Source organism: Polypterus senegalus, chromosome 1 (assembly GCF_016835505.1).
Source record: "Polypterus senegalus isolate Bchr_013 chromosome 1, ASM1683550v1, whole genome shotgun sequence".
In the NCBI taxonomy this organism is placed as follows: domain Eukaryota; kingdom Metazoa; phylum Chordata; class Cladistia; order Polypteriformes; family Polypteridae; genus Polypterus; species Polypterus senegalus.
In genome coordinates this window covers 279,605,162-279,611,207 of record NC_053154.1, presented here as the reverse complement: position 1 = coordinate 279,611,207, position 6,046 = coordinate 279,605,162, and positions in this window count along the sequence as shown.

The window sequence follows — 6,046 nt, the reverse complement described above, 5'->3', positions numbered from 1 at the left end:
GGTGATGATTTGTTGTTTTCTGATACCAACGCTAAGGCTGTACAACCGAGGTTAGGATTACTGTTATCAATAATATTCAAAGTAGGAGAAGGATGACGACATAGTAAGGCAGGTTATTGTGTCACACTGCACGTAACATAATTGTTGCTACTTTGCCACAATCTTGTAATGAGGTGAGAGTGAAAGATGGAGATGCCCATGCAGATCGAGAGTAAAGCCTGAAAACGGCCATATTTAACAGGGATTGATCCTGCCCTAGCAGCCTGTGCTTGCTGTGGTAGACTCCAGGATCGAGCAGATTTAGGACATGGATATTTTCAGGTGTACTTTGAGACGAAGCCCCTTCCCGCTGTTAGGACCAAAGGAAACGCCTCGTCAAGTAACCGTTTCTGGCCGTGTTGTTTCTGAAGCCACGTTCACTCTTCCAGTGTCTCTCCACTGCGCTTTCCCCTTTCGCCTTTTGTGAATCTTCTCTCTCTCTCTCTCTCTTTGTTTTCTGAAGTGTTTCCAGTTCCTACCTTATGACTCTCCACTTTCATTCTTGAACCTTTCCAGGGTTGTAAAATGTAACCCGAACGCTCCTGGGGTTCAACAAATGCAGTTCCCTGAAGTACTTGTGTGACATTTTGTTTGAAGTCAACCACCCGGTCCAGCCTATCCTCAAGCTAATCTGCTGCCAACTACAATACGGTTTGCACCCATGAGCCCCCTGGGTGTTTCTATGGTGGTATCGCTTACAATTGGGCCACAGCACAGGTTTCCATTCTGCCATAGTACTCTTTTGCTACCTTCATATTTACCTCACAGAAGATGATACAGCCATTTAATAAATGTTTTATTTATTAACAAGTTGCAAGAAATCCACTGTTACATCACATCACGATTTACAAACCATGCTCCTGCGTTACGTTAGCTGCATGTACTGTAGGTGAGCGCAGGATTTTTGGCACAAAGGAGATTTGTTATTCCCAGGCAGTTTCATTGAAGGTGATCCTACCAATTTTCGGACGGGTGAGTGGGCTGTGCACCTCAGCTAGAGATTCTAGAATGTGCTGTAATACATGCTAGATAATGAAATGTTTTATTAAGTCTCGGGGACTCGCCTCCCATAATGTAGTGTTGTCCAACACCCCCACACCCCCCGCGGTTGCTTTTTCTTGTACTCCCTCCATAGACTTCTGCTGACACTGCAGAAGGTTCACCGGATTTTGGCAGAGTCTCTGTGTTTTGGCGTTCACTTGCAATTGATGAAAATGCCTCCAAGGACTTATTCTTAAAAAATGAAGTAAAAATGTCCAGTATTTGTTTCTAGCATCCATTTGTTTCCAGGATAAGCTAAATTACTTGTCCTGTTGCTGTTGGAGCCTTGGGAAATAACATTGCAGGCGACGTCAAACATTTGAGCACACCAGGATCACTCGGCCTGCCACGATCTCTGCGTGTTCATCGATAAAACGCGAGCAGCTCGATCTTTAGGGCAATAAGGCTGTGCTGCTGAGCAACGGCACTTGAGGGGATTAACAGGACAGGACAGGAGCGGAGAGCTGGGCTCAGGGCTCTGACAGCGTGCCACACAGAGCTGCAAGTCACCCTGATAAGTCACCACGATAAGGCATCGGCACCACCGCATCAAGGAAATTCGCCCATTTCCCTGAATTACACCTCATGTCAGATGAGTGCCACGTGCAAAGTGTTCCAGCCATTGTACCCAGCATGCACTGCACAGTCTGGGAGTGGACATGCATCCAGAACATTCTGACAAGAACTTAATCCAATTTAAGGCACACTACATGCTGGAGTTTCTCCACACGGCACAGACACAGCATTTATTTCTATAGCGCATTTATATATAAAATACATAGCTCAACGTGCTTTACGAAAGATTAATAAGTCAATAAAATATAACAGTAATATTTGCCTGTTTTCAAAGTGACTTACATGTCCTAAGGGTTCCATTTTACTTTTTTACTCTTTTACTTTTCCAGGCAGTTGAAGCGACTTGATCAGGGTCCCACAGTGTCAGTAGCAGGATTTGAACCCACAAGCTCAGAGTTTGACAGACACCATCCTGTCTGTGTAATTAAAAAAAAAAAACAAAAAAAAGAATGAAAACTTACGTAATGCAGCTAAACAAGTAATATAAATGGCAGTGTCTTTAAATATTATAACGACAAGTCTGCTGCTATGGTAGGATGGACAGGGAGGACAGAAAAATAAAAATCCCGGCTGGCAGGATGCTGGACAAAATAAATCTGTGAATCTTCCAATGCGAAAAGAGTGGGCAGCCTGTCGACATAAATGTGGTGAAGTAGTTCATTACTGGTGTGATGCTTTGTCCCTAGAAGATTGGGAGTGTCCACATCACAGGCGGCCACAGGAAACAATAATGGAAAAGGCAACCCAGACGCCATTTTGGAGTCGCCAGTGAGCTTGACCTGCACATCTATAGGGACACACAGCCTGGGGATGGAATTTAAAGACAGGACCCCAAATCCATGAGGCAGCAGCCCTAGAGAGCCCTCCTAAAATGGTGACCTTATGTTGTTGTTGAAGTTGGAGGCCTGGTGACGTAATGAATGATTCCTGAACTGGGTGACATCACACATTTGCTCAGCCTGTTCTTAGGGTAATCCTAAAAATCAAGGTGGAGGTCTAGGGTGTGTGTTTGTTCCTACTCTGTGGTGTCGAGGGTCATGGGGTCCAGCAACTGGGGGTTATCTGATGGTGAAGAAAGATTCACGGATCTGGACTTTGATGACGATGCTGTGATCTTCATGGAGGCACTGAGCGAGGAGTCTGAGTGTCTGGGCTTGCGAGTGTCCTGATAAAAACCAAGATCCAGGCCTTTAATGACCTCTTGGGCACAACTGTCAGCAAGTGTGTCTGTTTGTGGAGAGAGTGTCGATCTTATCGAGAGGTTTACATACCTTGGCAGTGACTTCCATGTCTCTGGTGACTCTTCTTATGAAGTCAGTAGACAGATAGGGAGAGTTTAGTTAAAGGACAAAGGTCTTTAGAGTCCTGTTTAGCTGTATGGTTGGAGAGACATGGACGCTATCCAGCGACCTGAGATGAAGACTTGACTCTTTTGGTACTGTGTCTTTTCGGACAGTCCTGCTTTGACTTTGTGTCCAAGAGTGGTTGCTCATGGAGTCCCGAATGAGGCACCTTACCAGCATTGTGAGGGAACGTCAGCTACGCCACTACGGCCGTGTGACGCTATTCCCCATCGGCGATCCAGCTCACCACATCCTCATTGTTGAGGACCTGAGTGCCTGGACCAGCCCAAGGAGATGCCCACGTAACACCTGGCTGTGGCAGACAGATGGTCATTTACGGCGGATGGGCTGGACGCATGTCTGCCTGGGGAGTTGCCAACTAGGATCCCGAGCCGTTTTGTCGTGTGTTGCTGTACCAGTTCATGCACCCTGACCTCATCTGACGGCTGGAGTGGTTAAGCGTGTTCTCTGATGGACTGCCACTCTTCTTCCTGCCTCGAGTATGATGCTGCCAGGGTAGGATCCACCTTCCTGCTCGCAAAATGAATGCAGGGTAGCCTTGGTGGTAAACAGCATTTTTTAACAGTATTCATAGGTAAATGATAACAAAAGCAAATTGAGTCAACGCAGGGCACTACACGTAGGCAGCAGAAACGGCACAAAGAGTAAAAGTGAGATAGAAGCCAGAAACCAAGAGCTTGATTAGGGGATGAGTCCGCCATCTTGTTCTGAATATAGAGAATGGGTGACACCCTGACAGACCGGCCATCGCAGAGGTGACCAAGAGTTTTGTGGATAGCTGGTTTGATTTTGGACCCGTGGTGGGTCGTAACCAGGACTCCAATGCCATGTAGACGTCTGGAAGGTGGAAGGTCATGGAGGGCTGAAATTCAAACGTTGCAGGGTGGGCATGGGTGGCCAGGCTATGTTTTGTAACTTTAAGCGTCTTAACTGGGAGCCTCACTCCCTTTTAGTTGACATCCTTTGGTTGTGTTCAAATGGGACCCCAGCGTTTTTTGGCCAGGTATCTGAGCTGTGCACCTCCGCTCGAGACTCTAACATGTGCTGCTATACATGATAGCTAATGAAATGTTTAATTAAGTCTCAGGGGCTCGCGTCGCGTCATGTAGTGCCCCCCGCCCCCATGCAGACAAAGAACCTTCTCAGTCTTTCCCCTGGCAGAGCTCAAAAATACTTTCTCACACACTGATACAGCATAATAATTCAACCAAAAAGCAAAAATATAAAATTGTGAAAAGGAGAACTAAACAGGGTAACAATAATAACCTTGGTAATAAATAGAAATACAATACTGTAGAAGAAACAACTACATTGCGTTAGCAAGTTTGGAAAAAAAAAATGCTGAGCTTCTTGAATACGCAGGCCGCAGCGACGCATTGAATATTCATGGAGCTCCACTGCTGTCTGCACAGCGGCTTTGCTTGGCACCTTCTGGAAGGCAGCGGCAGCTTTAAGAATGTCTGCCGCCTTTCCGTAAGTTCCTTTTGCTGCAGCAAGACGTGTAACTGCTCCTCAAGGAAAAGGAGGAACAAAAATTGGAATAAGTCAACAATCTCCCGCATCTTGTATTTCTTTCTATTTTTATTCTGCTGTACTCACAAAAACATCCCTTTCAAGTGTGCCCACTTGTCATGTCCCAGGCGCCCCCTCCTCGAGTGGGCCATCTCCTCGTATCCTTTCGGGACCCTCAGCCCCCCAGTTCGACCACTAACGGCGCCTCGTGCCTCTGCCATCTCCCTCCACTCCCTGCCTGTTGACAGACACTCCCAATGGCTTCCTGTTTTCCCTTTGATCCTCCCACTTGGGTGTTTCATTCATTCTTTCTGTTTTTTTCCACATACGAGACAAGAAGAAGCAGGCTTGGCTGCCCCCACGCTCTTCAAGCTGTTTTCCGGTTATGATGGGCTTCTTTAATGTCAGGGCCTCCATTGCTGGGGAGACGACTGACTCAGACTGTAAAAATGATCTAGACTGGCATTTCTTAACCTCTCCAGACACGTTAGAGCCTTAAAGGGATTTTCATTTAAACCTTTTTATGTCTTGTAGTGATCACTGAGATAAATGTTTAATCTCATGTTTTCATGGCGAACAAATATTAAAAAAAAGTTTATGATAGAATACAAGCCAGTGGTTGGCCAAGAAGATCTCATGCTTGCCATTGCACTGTATATCTAAAATATGTTGTTATTATTATCATCATCCTACTATAAAAGGTCATCCATTTGGAGACCATCTCTCCTTGACACCCATTCAGACTCCCCAAAGATGTAGCAAGCTAGTGTGTACCCCGCTGAGAAACCGCATCCATCTTTTATGTGATATGTGACATGGAGCGCCTGCCTGGGTTCAAACCCGAGCCTCTGAATCGGAGAACAGCAGTGCCACCTGCCACTGTCGGAGGCTCACGTGTGGTGCGCCTCGCTACGTTTCCAAATCCATACAAGCTCCAAAACGTCACAATGGTCATCTCCATATAAGGACATGAGAGAAAAGGAGCCTTGAGGGATTTTAGTGATAATCTCTGGATGTCGGGTGAAAAGCAGCTCTGGAGTAGACCCCAGCCAGCAGGGCACATTGACCCACAATAGTCACACAGATTTTTGGTATGTGGTATTGACCAGGCCCGGATTTAAACTCGGTCATCTGACCGCTAACCGTGAATCACCTACTAGTATTTTTCTTTTTTCCTAATTAGATTATGGGGAACACAGAAATGCCATCTGACCACTCCTTGTTATGATGTCCAAGTCCGTGAAACAAAAACAGGCCACAAACACAAAGAAGATCTGGCTAAGCCTATTAATTCCAAAAGGGGAGTAGGGAATTGTAAAACCCCAGGCCCAAAGAATAAAAGTTTTTTAAAATAATTTAGAAAAGTGCATTCAGGTGTTAAAAAAAGCAAGAAGTGATATCAGAAATGGTCAAAGGACTGCAAGATACAACATTATGGAGCCAAACAAACAGCATATACTAGATGATCCAATTCAACAGACAGAAATCATAAACTGAGAGTGTAGCTGTTATGA